The 22,225-nt window shown below is 39.3% G+C and overlaps 1 pseudogene across 1 annotated transcript in view; it reads right to left on the reverse strand.

Moving 5' to 3' along the window:
- Positions 1-9,550: 9,550 nt before the first annotated feature.
- The window catches only part of LOC147890979 (argininosuccinate synthase, chloroplastic-like), a 96,564-nt pseudogene continuing 83,889 nt past the window's right edge, over positions 9,551-22,225 (reverse strand). Inside the window, exons 6-9 of the transcript XR_015542604.1 lie at positions 13,580-13,654; positions 13,285-13,470; positions 13,042-13,130; positions 9,551-10,464 (exon numbers count right to left, since the gene is read on the reverse strand). The product of XR_015542604.1 is annotated as an argininosuccinate synthase, chloroplastic-like (transcript). The remainder of the gene's footprint in view (positions 10,465-13,041; positions 13,131-13,284; positions 13,471-13,579; positions 13,655-22,225) is intronic.

Raw genomic sequence — 22,225 nt, forward strand, 5'->3', positions numbered from 1 at the left:
CAATACTCCAATAGTGTTAAAATCGCTACTGGTAACATTTGTAGAAATTGCAAGCCCACACGAAAAATGTTGGTAATTAAACCTGGTTGCCATAGCCGACGTGTTGGATGTGGGCACTAAATACATGCAAGAGATAGGCTCCAAGTGATGAGTCTTTGATGGGCACAATTACGATGATGTCGACCATATTTAGCACAATATTTGCAATATTTGCAATATAAACTTGGCTTCTCCAAAAACCTTAAATTTCTATGCAACTTAACGTAGTCGAGATTGCTCCAAAAGGTGAGCTGTCCGCATACATTCAAAATGGCCAAAAAATGTTGAAGGCGTTCGTCATCATAGAAGTAGAGACAGCGAAAGTTACAAAAGGAGGAGCAAACATTGAATGCACATCAAGCATGGAGGTCTTAATGATATCACATCCTCAGGGAGGTCCCCATCTCCTACGATCAACTCATCACTCTACTTATATGAAGCCCTTAACTTTATCACGACGATCATGGCCAAAGTTGCTAAAGGAAGATGATTCCCCTCACCCTTATTTATGAGATTCCTGCACCTCTCTTTGAATTGGCAGATGGTTCCTTGGGGATAAATTTCCAACACTACACCAAATGGTTCTATCCTCTCAACCCTAGTGGAAGGACCAAAGGCAATGCTATAGTCATTTGTTCCTCCATTTTTTATCCGGTTTCTGGAGCAAATAGAGAAGTTACTTACTATAATGCAGTCCCTATGTTCAAGAACTTCACAAACTCTCCATAAAAGAGCTCATTAATGTGTAAGGTTATAAAGCCTATGCCAACCCTATCAATGAGATCAATTTTCAAGGATCTTTGATAGTTTGCATTGGATAGCATGTAGGTTCCATATTTGTTCAAGACCTTTCCATCGAAGACACAATTCTTGATTGTAAGATCAATCTCCGAAACGTGGTGGATACTCTTCTTTTACCTCAACTACTTTGGCTTTTTTATCATCAGAAGGATCTGTTTCACCTAACTTTCGTTTGGGACATGGTTTTGTGGCCATAGGTGCATTCACAACAAGGGGTGGTGAAGAACTTAGAAGGGAACTAACCCCACCTACAAGGGGAGGACTAACAACATGCACGCTCAAATGGGAGATGGCAATTGCAAGGATGTTCTCTCTCTTTGGTTGAGGATGAACAACATCTGTTTCAACAAAATTCACTCTGTTTGAGTTTTATCCCAATATAAGGAGACCATTGAAAATGGCATATGTTAATGTGCTACGAGCACAAGGTTCCTTCTTGTTATCCTTAGCCAATTGCTGTCATCCTATCGTCTTCGAATCCTTGCAGCTCTTTAAAAAAAGATCAACAACACACATATCCACATTTGCATTTCTGTGTTAAAGTTCTTCCATATTGCTTTGAATCTCTATTCAGTTCAAAACCAAGGGAGAAATGTGACATTTGTTATTGTCATCTAATCCAAAAATGTGGGGGAGCAAACCTGCGTGCAATTCCCTACACTCCGAAATCATTGTGTTCTTTAACTATAATCATAACAACGTGCACTATAATTGTTTTCTACCATGGAGTTATTTTTTCTTTGAGTTCTTTTTGAAAGATTTCACGAATTTATAGCATGTTTCCTTTATCTTTAAGTTTGTTTAGGGGAATTAGAATGTAGGGGATATTTACCTATATGCGATTCAAGCCATTACAAACTCACAGACACGATCACACACAATGCAATCAAGCAAAAATAGTATACATCCAACAAAGCACATTCAGCGTTAAGGACCCTAAGGACTGGCAAGTAACAGACAACATGCACATCGCTACAGACATGACCCGCGCATTCTTTCCACACAAAAAGCACAAGGTTTCGCCATGCACTCGGCTCACCTTCAAAAATCGTTGTTTGAATTCGTCCCAATTTCTTCCATCCCTCTAACCTTCAATACTATCGACAATCAACCAGGATGAACCGGGCAGCATCAAGCACTACCATCAAGCAACCTCACATGCACACAGACCCTCGAACCCACGATTGATAGCAACGAAGCACGTAGCACACCCCCGAACTCGAGACTAGCAAAACCTATGCTGTCGCCACCCTCAAACGCAGAGCCCAACCCCGAAAAACAGAGCCACAATTTCCAACCATCAAGCACGTTGAAGCACACAACACACCCCTGATCCCCCACATGGTTTCCACTCGGATGCCCACAGAAGAGCCAAAATCATCACCTGCCAATCTGTGCAACCCCCGAACCCCCATTTTTAAGCTTCTCGTACCTTCATCACGGCTATCGCCAACCTCAAACGCAGAATGCAACCCCAAAAATTGAACCCAAAAACCAGACCTCTTCATCCACAATCCAACTACCGGCCGTCATGAACTGCAAGTCAGCAGATTATCTTGCACAAGCCACCGAGCTAAACCATGAACCCACACATGCGAAGAAAATTGACATTACACCGCTTTACAACAATGCATGCATTCGAATCAAAAAACATAGAACGCTTTCGTAACTACAACCTTCATAATCGGCCATTTTTGTATCAAAATCCTCATAATTAGAAGTGCACAAAGCATACACGACCATGACAACCTTGCAGCTGAACGATCGATGAACCACTCTACTTATAATCATGCACAATGCTTACCTAGATCGTGTCATAGAGTAGATGGCAATCTGCCTCACACGATCATCCCCCATACTTCTTTGTTTTATTCTTTGAAGAGATGCAAGCCAAGAATGGCTACCCTCTTCAATAATCTATACAGCCCTCCATCCCTACAAACGAAACGATCTCTCGAGCGAGCTGTCCTCCATCACCACGCCCGCGCACAGCAACGAGCTGTCCTCCCCCATCGCCACACCCGCACATAGCAGCGAGCTGTCCTCCCCCATCGCCATGCCCGTGCACCATAGAGGTGTAGCAAAAATAGCCGCCATGCATTAGCAGAGCATACAAAACCTACAAAAAAGGACAAAACATCTACCCTAATCCCACTAGATAAAGGCCAAATAACCCCTAACCACCAAATTAAACCCAATCAACTTGACTCCACCCAAATGAAAAATCCGAAAGGGCGCAACCAACAACATTCATGCCTATGGAGCCTTGCAGGGCCAAAAAAGTATCCTTTCAAAATTGGTCAATTGCCCATGACACAATTCTCAAAACCAAAACCCTTGAGGCAAATGACATGCTAAATTTCCCCCTTAATATTTAGTAATGCATCCCCTAACAATATTTCAAGGAGGGAGATGGCATCATCATGTATCAACCAACATCTAAGGTCTCTTTAAAACAATCCCCGATTGCAAACCAACCAAATAGCAAACAAGCCACAAGCCCTAAGATATGGCTAGACAGCATCAACACATGTTACTAGAAACCTCGCAACTGCGTCTACCAATTCTTCCCTTAAGAGTAAACTAATGCAAAGACAATAATTGCCAGTGTTGCAAGAACCCCGCAGCTATGTCTAGCAATTCTCCCCTTAAGAGTAAACTAACTCAACCATCTTATGAGTGTGAGACCAGGACGAAATGAATATGTTGAGATTCTCCAAAAGTGATGACTTCTTGCTCATGAGACGTCTATAGCAAGCTAAGATAGTTGCCTTCCCAAGATTAGCACCCAACCCTTGTAGCCCATTCATTCACCTTCGAGCTAGTTGCTGGTAGTCATATTAATAGGCCAACTTCCCCACTAACCTCATAACTTTCTCAAATCCCAAATGTTCTACAACATACTCTTCTCTAACCAATCCACCATGTTCGGATCCCAAATTTGTTTCCAAAAGAAAATACCTTTTCTATGGAGACTCCTAGCCCTTGGTATCTTAATAGTAGCTAGATATGGGCCATGGTTATAGCTATAACCCACGAGGTCCCATCTCCCCAAGAATCGAGCCAATCGACTTCCATGCTACCATTAGACAAAACACTTGACCTTCAAGGGAAGAAGAATGCCACCTTATCAAATTAACTAAGATGCCACGAGGTGCCCACATGCTTGCTTGCCCCGTGCTCCATGAATCATGTTACCGATTCTACCCAAGTGGTTGTCATTCAAACAATCCAATGACCATATACTTAGAAGGGACCTAGGATTTCCAATGGACCTATCTTGTTAGAAACCGCGAGAACCTTCCATGGAACATCATGTAACCTTCTTTTCCCCTCCTTGTCCCATAAGAATCTCCTTTACTCCCTTTCCACTAGCATATTCACTTACAGCAATACTAGATAGTTGCAATGTATACCAATGAACTTTTTCAAATGTGTTCAATAACCAAAGTTTTGCATTCCAACTGATTTCACCACCAGGATATTTCACATTCGTTAAGGCACAAAAATTCTTTAGAAAGACTACACCAAAGCTTAAGAAAACAGGAGGATCACCTAGCACTTGGTTAGCAGATCCTATTGTGATAGATTTTCCCACAGGGGATGTACATCCCCAATTGGTGCCATAATTTCATCACGGAATCCTATTAATGATGGCTTGATTCATTACTCACTAGAATAGCACATAGTTATATGGATAATGATGGATGGACATTGTGCTTTGTGCATTTCATTGCATTGGTGACATGGAGAGGTTTTCTAGATCGATTGGATTTGAGGCTTCTTATCGGTTTACAGTGCAATACATGGATGCCATATATTTCAAACTTATTGGTAATGCTACATATGTTTCAAAAATGTGGACATGTAAGGGATACAAATTTAAACTTTTGTCAGCTATGTTTCTATCATGTCTTATGTATTTTATCTATTCAATTATTTTTCCTTCTTAGGTAGTCTGGAATGTGCAATTTTCTTCCATGTTACAAATACATAAATTTGTACACGTTTCTTTCTTGTAGATGCATATGCCTTACAAACATATATATTGTATATTTCCTAGCTTGTAGCTCATGATCCACCTTAAAGGCAAGGAATGGGTTGATCAAGTTGTAGGCATCCCAAATGAAATTTTATTACATCAATGTTAGAAATCTTGATAGCATAATAAAAACGTAGCTTGCAAAACCATCCAAGGCATGTAAGCGTTTGCATGGATATCTGACTAAATTAGCACAACCAACTTAAGAATCTACAAAGTGGGCAATGAAATGGGATGCATGTGTTTTTTAATTTGTTGATTTTTGTTCACAAAACTTGAGGTTTCAAATGGATCAAAATGTTGTGAAATGTATTTTGAATCTACAATCATGAAAGGAATATTTTCCCATTTTTGTTGTTGAAGGTGGTTCCCGTTGCATCAATGTTGTATTTAAGTCTACTTGTGAAGGTAAGAATTTTGTATGATGGTGTTCTCCTTTTTTTGCCCAAGAGAACAATACAAAGGACATGGAATCTCTCGTATGCCTATAAGGGCAACTATTCTATAGTGAACTTGGCAATTAGACCTTCGCTTGAGTTTGAGATTACTTTGTTTAGATGAAGGCACAATAATATTGTGTGAGCATTAAATATAATTGAGATAACCATGTTTTAGGGTAAAAAGTCATTGCGCAAAAATTAGGGAATATAGCAAATTTTATTTTTCTTAAAACTGAATGAGGAAGAGGGATCATTGCAATCCTACTCTATTTGCATGAAAGCAAGTGGTTGATCAAGTGGCATCAACCATATCCATATCCTCATTAATTTTCAATTGCCCATATAATGTGTTTTGCCTTCACTTCATTATGGTTACCAACCCTTGCATAAAGTGGTTCATCAAGTGGCATCAGCCATATCCATATCCTCATTAATTTTCAATTGCCCATATGATGTGTTTTGCCTTTCCTTCATTATGATTATTTTGTTACCAACCCTTGCACAAACATCATCATACCAACTGAAAATCTTACTCATAGGTGTTTATAGTCATGACCACTATTAAGGAGCGAACTGTGGATTCTTGAGTAGCTATATCAGCTTCTTGCCTAATACTGATATCCTTAAGCCTTAAGGTTTCCTACAAAAGCCTTTTAAGCTTGTAATAGAATCCAAAGCCAATGCAGCTTCTTGCTTTTCCAACATCAGAGCTTAAGTTTTTTTCGCAGACACATCCTACAACACCTTAATCAAAGTAGCCCAAGCACCCAGGTGGATGTTTGTAATTTCCAATAGACTTTTGCTAGATTATGCCAACAACAAGTCTTCAAATTCACACTTCAAGGAAGAGAACATTTAATTTCATATGGCATATGACATCAAAGTGGTCCGGAGTGTTTCTACATTATCATATGAAAGCATATGCCTAGCAAGAACTGTTCCAATGGAGATGACAATTAGAAAGTATGGTTTTATGATACTTTGCTAGCATGTGAAATGGGTTTGATGATGTAAACTGGTCCCATTTCGATGTCAAAAGCTCAAAGCTTGTCAAATTGACAAGCTCACAAATTAGCAAGTGTGCACAAACAAAGGGTCCTCTAAGAGACTTTTGACGAAACAAGAATAGGAAATAGATCTCTCAAACCGGTTGGGATTAAGGAGGAGAAATCAACCCATGTAGCTAGAAACTTTCGTCTTAAAAGAGTGGAATGCATAAGTGAGACAAAGTATCTTGATCAAGAGGATTATCTTTAAGGGGACACGCATCTTCATTGATGAGGATCCCACCCAAACCTAGATAAAGCAAAGAAAAGTTATCAAGAGTGTGTGATGGAGGCATAAAAGATGTCTCAAAGTGCTTTGGAATTATGAACTCAATGCGTTTGACTAGAGAGATACCTTTTGGCTTGATAGATAGATAGATTGATGTAAAAGGCCACACTCTTCAATACAGCTTGCCTGAAAGGCAATCCATCCATCCACCATATATATATATATATATATATATATATATATATATATATAGAGAGAGAGAGAGAGAGAGAGAGCTTTCGGCTTGATAGATAGATAGATAGAAAGGCCACACTCTTCAACACAACCTACCTAAAAGGCAATCCATCCATCCATCATCCACACACACACACACGTGGTGTGTGTGTGTGTGTGTGTGTGTGTGTGTGTGTTTGTATTTCACCCCCCCAAAAAAAAAGTGTACATAGATATGTATGTATGTATGTGCATACATACATCCGTGCATGAACCACAAATACACGCACATACACAATATCATAATTATAATAAACCCTCATCACAATAAAAACTATTGAGGTGTATGCATATAGAAATGATTCATGTAAAAGCTTTCTCATTAAAATCCAAACCAAACTTAGCCTAGCTTTGAAATGTGAACTCTCATGAGTCGCACTTTAATTTATGATGCTATTTCATTGGCAAATACTTCTTATTATTCATTTCATGTTTTTGTAATACTAAGCCATATTTTGCCACACTATTGTGATTGTAACTTTTGTTCTTAGTAAAGGAGACCATCCTTGCTAATCAAGTGATTGACTAAGATAAGCCACACACAAAAATGTATAGTTCTCGAGCAATAAAGCAAAGCCAATGGTCATGATTCGTAATCATGGAAAATTTGCATACAATGCAACGAGTGTTGAAATATATGTTTCCATGTTCACTTCTTGCACCTCTACAATGTAGTATCTATTTCTAATTCAATTCTTTCTCATGTTGCCTACTTGTGCTACTTTGCTGAGCATTTCACCATTGTTTTTTAAAGCATGTATCATCTACTGTCAAAGATGAGACATCTCAATTTAAGTTATTAAACCAACCAAAAGATTGTTAAATTTCCACTTTCTGTCATATATGCGATGAGTCCTAACATAAGGGAACGACCATTTTTCGAGCGAAATCTTTCGAGTGTCCGAGCGAAGGAAAAAAAAAGTTTCCAACTGTGTAAAAATATGACAAAAATGGATCAAAAGAAAACATAGTTTCACTTAAAAATATGAAAAGTATTATAGGAATGCCTATTTTATACACAAACCTTTACATGAATCTTTGGAGATGGTGAATAACATAATAAAATGGCTTTTGAACAATCCACATATAGATTAGATTTCTCTATGAAATTTCCTTACAACTTTTAATTAATAGGGATGACATTGAAAACCCTCTCTCAACCTATCTTCATAAAAGGGTTTCTCCAACAAAACCTTATTGAAGTAAGCCATTCAAGGTAGTTTCGCCAGCAAAACCTCTTTGAAGTAACTCTTTCAAAGTAGTTTCGCTCACGAAACCACCTTAGAAGCAATTTAAAAAATTACATAACTTTCTCATCCAATGTCCAAATATAATCATTCAACCACTCAAATTGACCAAAAAGTACAATGAGTGCACCTATCAAGCTATATTTAACAAAATCTTGCATATACATTCTTAAATCTTACATATATTTTTTGAGAGTAGATATATAAGCCCAAGTTAATACTTATTAATGATTACTTTTACTTCTTTGAAAACATATCCATAAATTTCTTATTATTTATTCTATAAAAACACTAGAAAGCTCGTCATATTGATATAAATTTTTTAAATAAGTAATTATATATGTATAATATTATACATTGAGAGTAATTGTGAGGGATGTTTCTTATAGAAATTATTTTTCCACACTTTTTTTAAGTAATAACAAGACTACAAAAAGGATATCTATGAATAAGAAATTTTACATCATGTGAAAGTGAATGAGTGACTATGCTTTATATTTTTATGTGATAAGGGATCTAGTTCTAGTGAAAATAAAAGTGTAAAAACCATGTTTCCTAAAGAGTATCATTTTATTAATCTCTTGAAAAACACGCTCAGATAAACCTACTCATAGATTTTCTCGTACAAATATATATGTATAATATTATACATTGAGAGTAATTGTGAGGGATGTTTCTTATAGAAATTATTTTTCAATACTCTTTTTAAGTAATAACAAGGCTACAAAAAAGATATCTATGAATAAGAAATTTTACATTATGTGAAAGTGAATGAGTGACTATGCTTTATATTTTTAAGTGATAAGGGATCTAGTTCTAGTGAAAATAGAAGTATAAAAACCATGTTTCCTAAAGAAATATCATTTTTTAAATCTCTTGAAAAACACGCTCAGATAAACCTACTCATAGATTTTCTCGTACAAATGACGCATCCCTAATAAAACTCAATTCAAGTTTACTTCATATCCAATAAAATATTTATGGTAACACCCAATCACTCTCGAAATGTCTATATGTAACTCCAAACGATGACCTAGTGCTATACTCTCCTCAATCTACATGTTCAATGAGAAACAAGGCATCCTCTTCAAAAATTATTTATCCTAAGGCAATCCCAAAGATACACAAGGGTATCATCCATGCTTGCAGATTTAGCAAATTATGATCTAAAGACATGCATATATATAGATAAATCCAAGAGCATGCCCAAACTCATCTTTTGAACACACAATATTGAAAACCACGAACTCATCATGCAAAGCAAGGACTAGCTACTATGCATCCCCATGAATGCCATCAATGCCCAATGGTGGTTATAGGCCATACTATACATATTCTCTCATGCATATCCACAAACCCACATATAATTGAGCATCCATTGATACAAAGGTCTTCATATTGAGTTTTGTTAGCACTCTGGAGATCAACCGAGACGAACGCTAGCACTGACGGAGAAGGCTAATCAAAAAGTCCATATTCTCTTCATTCAACCTACACCTGGTTGTGACGACGAAATGATTTCATTTTATGAACAAGCAATTCAGTAAAAAATGCTTAGACAAGCTACTTCACTTAAGATAGAAAAAACTTGTCGCAATATAGCAAGCCCCACCACTTAAGAATTTATAGTTGTCCGTGGTTCTCCTGTGTAAACATATTGAGGGATTTAAATGCAACACATTCTCCGGAGGATACAACAAAATCCTTTAAAAAACTAGAGTTGCAAGAGGCTTCGTATCCCATGTGAAGAATCTTCTCAAACTGCCTCCTCCATGTTCTCTCCCAAATAACTTTACAAACCGTACCGCTGCATCGCCCGTACACGGATTGGAAGACCATACAAGCGAATAAATCCAGCAGCATCGGCTTGGTTATAAATGCCACTACCTTCTTCGAAGGAAGAAATATCTTCACGATAAAGGCTAAATGGGCTCTTCCTACTAGCCACATTTACTGAGCCTTTGAATAGCTTTAAGGTCACACTGCCACTCGATGTGGCAGAAACTTTCTCCATAAAAGCATCTAGGGATTCCCGAAGTGGGTCAAACCATCTGCCTGCATAGACAAGTTCAGCATACTTGAGAGCGAGAGTATCTTTAAGTTGCATGGTTTCCCTGTCCAAAGTTAAAGACTCCAGCTCACGGATGGCCGAAGTGAGAATGGTTCCACCAGGAGTTTCATATACCCCCCGACTTTTCATCCCACCAACCTGTTTTCAACCATATCAACACGTCCAACCCCATGCCGCCCTCCAATGTCATTCAATGCAGCGAGAAGATTTGCAGGAGACAATTTTTCACCATTCAGAGAAATAGGTATGCCAGCTTCAATACCGATTTCCACATACCTGTCAATAGACAAATAACCAAAGAAAATTCTCAAAGTCAAGAAACAACAAAAGCATACTCACTTACATTCAATACAGCTAGAAACACAAGGGAAGAAATATGCATTTTTGCAATTAAAACTAAAAGCTCTCCCTAAGACTGCACCAACTTTCAGTCAAACACAGACTGTCTATTCATACCATTATTTAGAAGTGGCATGTGGACTTCATAGGATGTAATGCACCAAACTATCAGACGTAATTGTCTGAAGAGCTCAGATATTCCCTCTGCAAGTGCTGACTGATGCAGGTATTAGTCAGTGCAGGATTGGCCGCGATCCTTTTTTGACAGCTCTAAGGCTCAATAATTTGGAAAGAGATGGTCATCCTGAGGAAAAAGACCACTGCCTGTACACTTCTAGATTATAGTCAGAATGTTTTATATATGGTGATTAACCATAATAGGATTCACAGGGTTAACATGACCAGCTTCTGTTGATTTATCGAGCAAATTCACACCCCAGAATTGACAGTTCAAAGCAGGCTAAGCTCTTTGGCTAGCGCACACATATCTAGATGAATCCAGGAGCATGCCCAAACTCATCCTCTAAAAACACAACAGTGTAGTTTCAATCTCATGAAAGTCACTCATAAGATTGGAAACCATAAACTCTATCACGCATAGCAGGGACTAGCTACTATGACATCCCCAATGACATCATCAGCACCCAACAGTGGGTGTAGACCATAGTATAAACGGATGCTCTCACACATACAGACTTCAATAGTTTTCAAAAGAAACCTGTTTGACTTGTAAGAATCAATCTTACTATAACATTGCATTCAATTTTCAATGATTTCATATCTTCCATGATTGAGGAGCGAAGTGGAATGAACCTTTTAGAGGAGGCATGCTTAAAACATGGAAAAAATTTGTCATATTTTCCTTCATTGGGAATTATGAGCATCCAAAGTGGGCATATAATTTCCACGATTTGATGGACAGAAAGGCCTGTCCCTAGATAAGACAATTAAAATACCTATTGGGGTCATTCCACTGCTAATCTTGGATGATAACTGACACCCTGGTCTATTTCAAAAGGTCTGCAAAGGCAAGGATAGGACTATTACACTCATGCAGGTACTATTACACTCATGCAGGCAGAATTGGACTAATATAATCACACAACCACTGCAAAAAATAAAAGCCATTAGTGACAATCGTGTGCTAAACTCTATCCATATATCACAGTAAGTGCTTCAACAGCTGTACACTACGGTGCAGAGATCCCTTGAATCTCAAGGTCATGCTGAACTGGATAGACACAGTCTCCAAGGCCATGCTGAAGTGTCACTACAAAAAACAATACCTCTGTGAAGGGGCCGCTAGATCTGGTGAGTGCTGGGTCATCGTCAAAGTATGAATAATGAGAATCTCCCAGTAAAGATGGCCGTGCCATTTAGCACAATAATGTGTTAGCTATCCTTAGCAGCCAAAATAATGTGGCTAATGACACTTGGCCTGAAAGAGTGCATTTCCGCTCCACCGCTCTTATCCGAAAAGGGCTAAGAAGATTATTATTTGTTCGTTGGTGGCCCATTAAAGTGTTCTCTTATCTCGAATGCTCTTTTGCAAGCCTGAGAGCATCCCAATATGCTAAAATTGATCTTTTCCTTCAAAGAGATTGATCAAACTTTGAAAGGCAGGAATACCTTACACTGTCGTAGAATCATGAAGCGTGCATAGGCTCAGGAGTCCAATCTGCACCTAACTTTCATTAAATTAGATTTTACAGAATCTTCACCAAAGAAAGATTTAAGCTTTCCTCCAGAGATAAGAGGAATTACTTGTATGTACCTTGTAATGCATTTCCTCCAAAGACACAGAGGGAAGAAGCTTCTCAAGGCCAGTCCATCAGGGCGCCTATGTGAAGCCTAAGTTCGAGGTCAAGGAAGTACTTGGTTAACCCCTGAATCTCTTGACATTAACAAGACTGTCCTAATGCTATCTATCTGAGGGAAGGCGAAGACACCTGACCTAATTCCAAGGAAAATTCAGGGGAAAGGCACTTGTGAATGGAATATCTGCACAGATCATGGGCAAAGTGGAAACGAAAACCAAAGTCACCCAAGGTAAAGAATCTGATAGCCCGGTGTCAGTTTAATCTTACAGCTGAAGCCTGAGAGTAGACCATACCAACTCACTCTAGTGAGACAAAACACAGGGTGACCACTTTCTAACAGCTTGTTTAACTGACGCTTTTAGCAGCAGTGTTTTTGCCTGCACATAGCTCAGAGTTTGGTCTTCAGAAGCTGGATGAATGAACACACTGCTTCTGCCTCCTCTTATAATGATAAAATCAAGCATTAGATCTGCACACGTCCAGTAAGAACGGATCTCGAGGCCTGCTGGCTGCAAAATGAATAAAATGACAGAATGGACAAAAGATACGGGTATCTGGCTTATAGCAGATCAATGAAAAGATTGGATCTCTTCAAACTTCATATTGAAATAAAAGTTGTGCCAAAAAGAAAGACTAGAATTGAATCATTAAAAAATGACATCAATCATATTACATATCTTTGTATTAAACTCACTCTGGCTGGGTTGGTGCTTCCTCTGGATCCACTGTCATCACATACATATCCTTCCTGGGCTCATTTGCTGGATCCTCCAGAATATCCCCCTGGAATAACATAAGCTTGCTTGCATCAAACAGTGGCAAGGCAAGAAAGAAAGGGAGTAGTATTAGAGAGGAAGGAAAAGGAACGGCGGGGGAGAGGCGAGGGAGTGGAAGTCGTTGGATGAATTAATAGCATGCTCATCAAAACCAGAATTACCTCATGACTGATATGCCACAGGTTACGATCTCTGCTATATATAGATTTCTTTGTGACTGGGACAGGTACATTATGCTTCTTTGCATATTCAATGGCGTCTTCACGGCCTTTGATGTCCCATTCCCTCCATGGAGCAACCACATTAAGACTTGGATTGAGTGCGAAAAAGGTCAACTCAAACCGTACCTGTCAATATTACAGGGCAAAAAGTAGACATTATTAGCCAAGTACTGATTGTTCAAAACAAGCACTTCAAATCTGGAAACCATTTGACAAATTGAGCCTCAAAATCCACCTGGTCATTGCCCTTGCCAGTGCACCCATGAGAAACAGCATCTGCATCAACTTCCCTTGCAATATCTACCATTGTCTGTGAAAACAAATCATCCCTTGCTGATTTTACATACAAAGAGCCATGATCATGTGACAGACATTTCTTCTGAAGCCATTGAATTAACCACTAAAACCAGTGGATTGAGAACAGGACATAGCATCTTGCCCTAGTTCACACTAAGGCTTGCAAGTTGCAATAACGCACAATAAATCATTGAAATTTGGGAAAACACCTTCCATCATTGCCAGACACACACCATCTGACCACAATGTTTAAAAAGTTATGTAGAAGCAGTGCTTATTGCAAACAAATATTCTCATTTCTGACTTGTATACCTCTTTGTATCGAAGCAAGGGAAACCTAACTCAAATTGCATAAACATATAGCAAAGTATAGTGCTCTGCTTGCAAATCTATGTGTCTGGCACAAGAACCTTGAATAAATTAGGGATCCATATCATAGAAAGATAAGCATATTGTTATGCTCTCTGATGTCAGCTCCCTCCTCAAACGTTCATTCTGGATCACACCTCTCAGATGAAGTTCTTAACCAAAGCTTTCTAATCAAAATTATCACTTACTTAAATTAAAGCAAGTTTACAAGAAAGCGGGTCATTATTGTATCCTTTTTGAAGAGTCAGCTCCCTCCTCAAACCTTCATTCTCGATCACACTCATCAGATGAGAGTTTTTAACCAAAGCTTTCTAATCAAAATTATCACTTACTTAAATTAAAGCAAGTTTACAAGAAAGCGGGTCATTATTGTATCCTTTTTGAAGAGTCAGCTCCCTCCTCAAACCTTCATTCTCGATCACACTCATCAGATGAGAGTTTTTAACCAAAACTTTCTAATCAAAATTATCACTTACTTAAATTAATGCAAGTTTACAGGAAAGCGGGTCATTATTGTATCCTTTCTGATAAAAAAATCCAGTGAAATCATGTTAAACGTTTTGCCCTCTAAATATGCCACATAAACCTTCCCCTAAAGAATGCAATGCAATCTAGCAGGGACAGTTGCAAAAAGTCTAAACTATATTCTTCACAACCTTCCTGATAAACCACGGAAGTATACCATGATGATCACTATCTTTGAGCTTTTATTAGACTCTTGTTGAGGTGTATTTCCATAACAAATTCTTATAGAAGACTCTATTCGGTTGAGTTTAATACTACTCTAAGTTTTCTTAGAAGATAATTGGACTAAATAATGATGAAGAAGTACTATTACACACATTACACATGAATTTTTATTTTTTTGGGTGAAATCCATGTAATTTTATATTACAAGAGGCAATTTCCAAAGAGGAACTCGCAATTGTTATACTACATGATTTTTTTATTTTTTTGGGTGAAATCGATGTAATTTTATATTACAAGAGGCAAATCCCAAAGAGGAACTCGCAATTACAGCATCAGAAGATCTCAATATAGGACAAGTAAACATTGGAATCTATTTGTTGAATACACTAGATAATCGTAGAAAGATTGCCTAAGCGACATCCGGAAGAGTAGTGAATCTTGGAAAAAGTAGAATCTCAAAAAAATCTATGATTTCTGTCTTTCCATGCAGCTTCCCAAAGCAAGCATTAGAAAATCGAGCTCGGTGACGCTGCCGTAGGAAAAGGACAAAATCACAAGTCACAGGGCTGTTAGAATATGAAGCCAAGTTGAGTTAGTGTTCTAGTGTGTTCTAGTGTGAGTTCTAGTCTAGTTTGTCCTATGGATGCCACGTGTGACATTGGGAGTTATCCCATATGCATAGGTGTTCATATGTGTGTGTGCTCTGTATAAGAGTTGTACTTGTCTAGTGTCAAATCAATCAAGTATCAATCTTTGGTCAGCATGTGAGTACTTTCATTTTGGTTCCTTGCTCTAGTCATTTCATTTCCATTTCATTATGTCTCTCTTTGAGTATCACTTCCTCTCTCCCTAGCCTACCCTCACTCTCTCTCCATCTCCACCATGTGCCTTCAAGGGCATTGCCAGAAAAGATGAACCAAGGATACACATGGAGCTCAACATCTATGACAAATAGCAGGAGCAATATGTCTTCGAGCTAGGAGTTTGCCACCATCACCTGCAATAAAAAGACCTGCTACCAAAGAGGAAGTTTGCAGCTCCAAATCTGCCGCAATCTTTTGCGTCACCACTTGGCATTACTATTCCTGGACCAAATCTGATTTGCTCAATCCGAAATCCAAGGTAGAGGCAACAAAACCTTATATAAAGTGGCAACTGAGACATCAGCCAATAGTAGTGGACTAGTGTGTGAACCTTCACGATGTAGAGCAGCAAGAAACATTGAAGCATCTAAGGAATATAATGCCAAAGGGGCCGATAATTCTGCTCTAAACAATACTGCCTGATTCCTAATGGAAAAGATAACAAAATGCCATCATCTATATGAAACACATCACCTACCAATTGAACCCCTTTGGATGAAATGAAATAAGAGCGTTTGGGTTCTTGCAAGGCAAGGGGACAATTAACCAATGCAGACTCTCAACACACCAAGAATTTCCATCAAGAGAGTTGCGGCCATGCCATTTGCGGTGAGAAAGAATTTCTTTCCAATTAGAAGACAAAGGGCATCCCTTAATTTTGCCATCAATATATCCCAAAAGAAAATCCCATTGGGTGGGATGCCAATGCCCAAAAGCATGAGTGGTCAACTGTGAAAGTAAGTAACACATCATAGCAACCCAAGTCTGATCACCCTGCACAAATTCCAGCATCATCTTCCCCTTATGTGCCAAAACATGTATGCGAAAATTCAAAATATTCAGGCCACCATGCATCTTTGGCAAACAGAGATGCTCCAAAAACAGTAATATAATACTCTTGCAACCATGCTTCTAGCGCCAAAAAGTCTCCATAAGAGTAGACATGAAAGATAAAATATCTTTCTTACCAAACATTATGAAAGGTAACAAGAACTATATGTAGGCAACCAAGATTGATTTGAATACGACGCGCAGCAAGCCAACTTCTAATATTCCAACGTCTTTTTAAGCTGTGCAAGCACCCAATCCGTTTGTTGGCCACGAGTGACCATATCCATCCCAAAGAATAACCAAAATGACGAACAATCTGATTGGGCATCACAATTTCCCCTGGCTATGCGATGAGGGATAAAGCCGTATTGGGTAGGATGTAGACTACCATATAGGAAACCTTTAATTCTATCAACCACCATTTTGGCAACTGCCTTATAAATGTGGCATGAGGGTAATGGGTCTCCAATCAACAAATGATTCACACGAATGCTTCTTTGGGAGCAACTTGACCAAACCCTTCTTCCAAGAATCAGGCCTTTGCTGATTTTCCCAAGCATAATTAATCATATGCAGCAAGAAAAAACTCCACAGTAAGTCCATCCCAACCCAAATACTTCCATTTACCACATGATTTTATTGCATCAGTTAGTTCCCTCTCTTTGAACGGTGCCTCAAGTTGTGGGGCTTGCGCAGGAGAGACAAGCTGTAACGACTCCTATCGTGCCAACAAAACGTCCTGCAAATGAGAATCTAGACTCCCAAACTGTCTGGCAAAGTGAGTGACACAAGCTTGAGCAAGGTGTCCTCTAGAGGCAGTCCCATACCCATCAGATTGCAAAACTCGGAATATATTCGTGGCTTGCCTCTTATAATGTAAACTCTTTAGAAGAGCAACTTTTATCCAAAAGAACCTTTTGTCTAATCATTACTCTATAGCAAATGCTTTGCTTGGCATAAACACACAAGCTCATGCTGACTTAGATTCTTGACATGACTAAGCTCTATCAAATTTCGACAGTTGAATTTAGCATCTGCAACTACCTTCTGTAAGTCATGAAGGTAATTCTTCCCATACTCATGAATCACAGACGACTACATTCAAAAGGCAAAAGCATTCCATGCATAACCATATCAATCTAGCATTGTTCCCAAAGAGGTGCAATGGCGTCACGCACCATTTGTTTATACTCATCAAGCTACGAATAACTATTATTAACTATGAGAAGTCGTTTATCTGGCAACCTGTCATGCAACATCTCATAAAGAGACAACCTCAACCATAACGGAGCAAGATCAGAGTGCGGGAAGGCATAATCCACCCACAGTTGACAAGTTCACCATGTACCAATGGTCCAGCCTTGCCTGATACATAGCATTGAGAAGTAAATCCTAAAAGCATAGGTGTCTATTTCTTTCAAAGATCCACAAGGCCGAGCTGCGAGATTAATTGAGACCAATGTTGACATTCTAAGGCCAAAATCTGGGTATTGCTTAGACGTATTATCCCCATACTGGGGTGCATTATTAAAATCCCCACAAATAAAAGCATGCTGCCTCTAGGGATATTGCTGCATAGCCTCCCAAATTAGTGCTCTAAAGCCTAAAAGCATAGGTGTTTATTTCTTTCAAAGATCCACAAGGTCGAGCTGAGAGATTAATTGAGACCAATGTTGACATTCCAAGGTCGACATCTGGGTATTGCTGAGACGTATTATCCCCATACTGGGGTGCATTATTAAAATCCCCACAAATAAAAGCATGCTGCCTCTAGGGATATTGCTGCATAGCCTCCCAAATTAGTGCTCTACGAAGAGAACATTGAGGTGCATAGGCCGAGGCAAAATCAAGTATTTATACCCACACAAGACACTCAATTATAAGACATCTGCCTTCCTTAGTATTTAAAGCAACAACTAGCTGAAAATCATGTTTCACAAGAAAGGCAACACCAGAAAAAGAATGCAGTCCTACATAAAAGATATCATAACCAGCAAAGTATCATGTCTGGCCTGCATACATATACTGATTGTGCTCTTGCAAAGATTGTGCTCTTCCAAAGCCACTCCATTAGGCTTGCACTTGATTGACATATGCCCACACAAGCCTCCATTTCCGGGTGTCACACAAACCCTAAACATTGAAAGTTAGACATTTTATCTGTTCAAGCATATTTACAAATGTAGTACAGGTATATACAATTGATAATCTCACAAACTAAAATGCATTAAGTCTGCATGTCCTCCTCAAGGTTTAGGCCTCTTCCCTAAGGTGACACAACTACCTGATGAGAGGGCAATGAACAAGCAACTTCTTCTTCTAGGAAAAGAGTACGACTTGCTGCCAATTCCTGAATTTTTAGCAAATATTTTGCCATTAGACAATGCACCATTCCATGTCCGAGGAGATAAAGCTCTCCTACCTTCCTCGGGGTCTGCCAAGTTTCGGTGGAATTTTTTGCCCCCGCTTTAGGTGACGTAGAGGGCATCAAGCCAAAACCATTCCCACTAGGAGCAAAAACGTCTTTTTCTTTGTTCTGTGATGCACTTACTGGTTTAGTGCCTTTATTTTTAACCCCAGAAGCCTCAAGGACATCTTTGTTTTGAACGACGAGAGGCATTGCATCAGAAGGCATTTCATGCAACACCAAGGGGCATTGTGAAGCCATATGTGCCCAAGCATGCTCCAACAAAGAGATCCCACTTGAATTTGTAAAAGGCACTTCCCATAGCAACATTATTAACTGTAACAAATTTAGATTCTGGAGTGGAGCAACCGTGTCCCACATATACAAAATATGTTGGAATTTCCATTTGGCCTAGGTGGGCACACCGCCTTTCCTAGTGAAGTTGCAACTTGGTAATCCCGAGTAGTTGACTAGGGCAGAGCATGCACCAATTCCTGCCCATAAAAAAGCGGAGAATGCTCCAAGAACATTTGTTTGTGCTGCTCATCCGCCATTAAATTTTTAAAAAACCCCTTAGCTGCATAGTGCAATTTGCGAACAAAACGCCATTAAATTTTTAAAAAACCCCTTAGCTGCATAGTGCAATTTGCGAACAAAACAACCTCCCAATGTCCTTGTCAACCAATCTCCACATCCGTTGCAACAGGCATACGGCCCGGGAAGAAAATAACTATAGCATGCTTAGCATATGTAAAACAAGATTAGAGTATGGACAGTAAAGGAGAGAGAACCTAGACCAGCAAGAAAAGTTTTCACATAGCACAAATTGTTGACCAAAACCTAGAGAACCACAAAATGGAGAGTATACATACGCAACAAATATAGCTTCGACAAAACCCAAAAATGAAAAAAGAGCAAGAAAAAAGAAGAGCTGAAACTGGCAAAAGTGTATATGCAAAACTTGCATGCAAAAGGAACCCAAAAAAACAAATTGCAGCCCACCTACGCACACACACAAACCCTCGCAGCAGTTCGCATCCAAAACTAGCGACAAGTTGATAAGATAGGAGGTGAAATCTGAGAAAAGCTGTATCTTAAATGCAAACTTGTTTACTCCTAGCTATACATCGAATCACGGGCACAGGCACACAAAATCACCTCCCAGCCGATCTCGGTGGTAGTAGTAAACTCTCTCTTCTTCCAAATCGTTACGTTGAAACTCTTGCTTACTTAATTTCCACCAAGCCCCAAAATTCCCTAGATGGATCTAGTATGCCACATGTCTTCATTTAAGGGTCCCTCCTTAATGCATCATTTACCCTCTCTTGGGATATCATTAAAACCATTTGACCCTTGGCACATTTCATGCACTTAGGTCCCTTAGCCTTAGATCCACCTAGTCTAGTGCCATGTCACCCTCACCAAGGACCTTAACCTTGATTCCTTTTTGATCATTTACATGAAGCCCAAACAAATATAATACAAACATTGATCCTTTAAAGGAAAATATAAACTGACCCTTCCGAGCATGTTACCTCGACTTGAGCATAACATTCCTTCCCTCTTCAAGCACTTGCATTGTTCCCCGGTCCAGGATTCCTGTTGGTTTGCATCTTGCATTATCCTCTATCTCCTGAAACAAAACAACACCCTCGATTAGTGAGTCACCTGTATGCAAAAATTTCTTTAAACGAGAAACATGAAACACTGCGTGCACCCTACAACCCTGTGGCAATTCTAATTTATAGGCTACCTTGCCTATTCTTTTTAGAATTAACCATGGCCCACAATATCGAGGTGATAATTTAGCACACTCTCCTGTAGTCAAAGACTTAGAGTGCGAAGGAACTCTGAGAAAAACTTTTTCTCCTTCCTTAAATTCTCTAGCGGATTGGTTTTCATCCGCATACGTCTTAGCTCTATCCATAGCTTGGCGGATGTTAGCTCTCGCAAGTGCTAGCATCTCCCGCAGCTGAACCACAAAGTTCGCGATACTAGGCACTTTCTGAGGTATTCCAACTATAGTTGGATTCGCTGGTCTATAACCATAGTTCAGCTCAAAAGAACTGAACCCTGTAGAGGAATATTTTCTATCATTGTAGGCAAACTCTAACAATGGCAACCACTTGTCCCATGTATGTCGCCTCAATGACACTATGCTCTAAGCATATCCTCTAAATTTGGTTGATTCTTTCCGTCTAACTATCTGTTTCTGGATGATCCCCACTACTCATTCCCAACTCAGTCCTTAGTGTCTCAAACACCGCAGTCCAAAAATGACCGGTAAATTTGACATCTCTGTCTAACACTATGGATTTGGGTAATCCATGCAAACGAAATATATGTCTAATAAACAAATCCGCCACTTGCGGGGCACTAACAGACTCTCTAGTTGGAATCAAGTGAGCCATCTTGGTAAGACGATCAACCACCACAAGGATAGAATCATATCCACCTTGTGTCGTAGGCAGACCTACAATAAAGTCCATGGAAATGCTCTCCCACCTACCCAGTGGTATCTCCAAGGGCTGTAAAAGCCCGGGTGGCTTCACCCGCTCTACCTTACTTACCTGACATGAAAAACAACGTGTCACATATTCATGAATATGCTTTTTCATCTTTGGCCAAAAGAAATCTCGTCTCACGAGATCATGTCTTCTCGACTTCTAGATGTCCCGCACATGGGCTATCATGGCATTGTTGAATGACTCTCTACCTGAGATCATTCTGATTAGGTACTACTACCTTACCATTTCTTTTTAGCATACCATCCCTTATGCCATATCTTGCATAAGTTTGGCCTTTTTTGGATGCCAGGTCATCCTTTTGCCCCTGGTTTGAATACATGAGCCTTAGGCCAAAGGCTCTGAACGAACTCGTCCACCTTTTGAGTTTCTCTAATCTCGGTAATTAGAGCACTCTCTATTACTGTGAAACTCATATTATGCATAATGCATGACAACGCATCAGCAACTTTATTATCCTTCACTCTTTGGTACCGAATCGTCAACTTAAACTCCTGCATGAGTTCTATCCACCTAGCTTGGCGACCTCTCAAGTAGGGTTGTTTACAAAAATGTTTCAGAGTATCATGATCAACATCAACATAAAACTCTGACCCATACAAATAATGTCTCCATGTTTTCAAAGCATGGACAACAGCATACAACTCTAATTCATGAGTTGGCCAATTTCGTTGAGAAGGAGAAAGCTTCTTGCTTTCAAAGGCTACTGGCCTTCCCTCTTGGAGGAGAATTGCTCTTACCGCAATGCCACTTGCATCAGTTTCAAGGAAAAACGGTTTCTGGGGATCAACTATTTTTAACACTGGTCTTGAGACCACAGCTTGTTTTATGGTGTTAAAACTTTCCTGTTGATTTTATCCCCATATAAAAGGTACTTTATCTGAGGTCAGATCAGTCAA

This window comes from Dipteris shenzhenensis, chromosome 18 (assembly GCF_047967505.1).
Source record: "Dipteris shenzhenensis isolate YYH24624 ecotype China chromosome 18, Dip_SZ_1.0, whole genome shotgun sequence".
NCBI lineage: Eukaryota > Viridiplantae > Streptophyta > Polypodiopsida > Gleicheniales > Dipteridaceae > Dipteris > Dipteris shenzhenensis.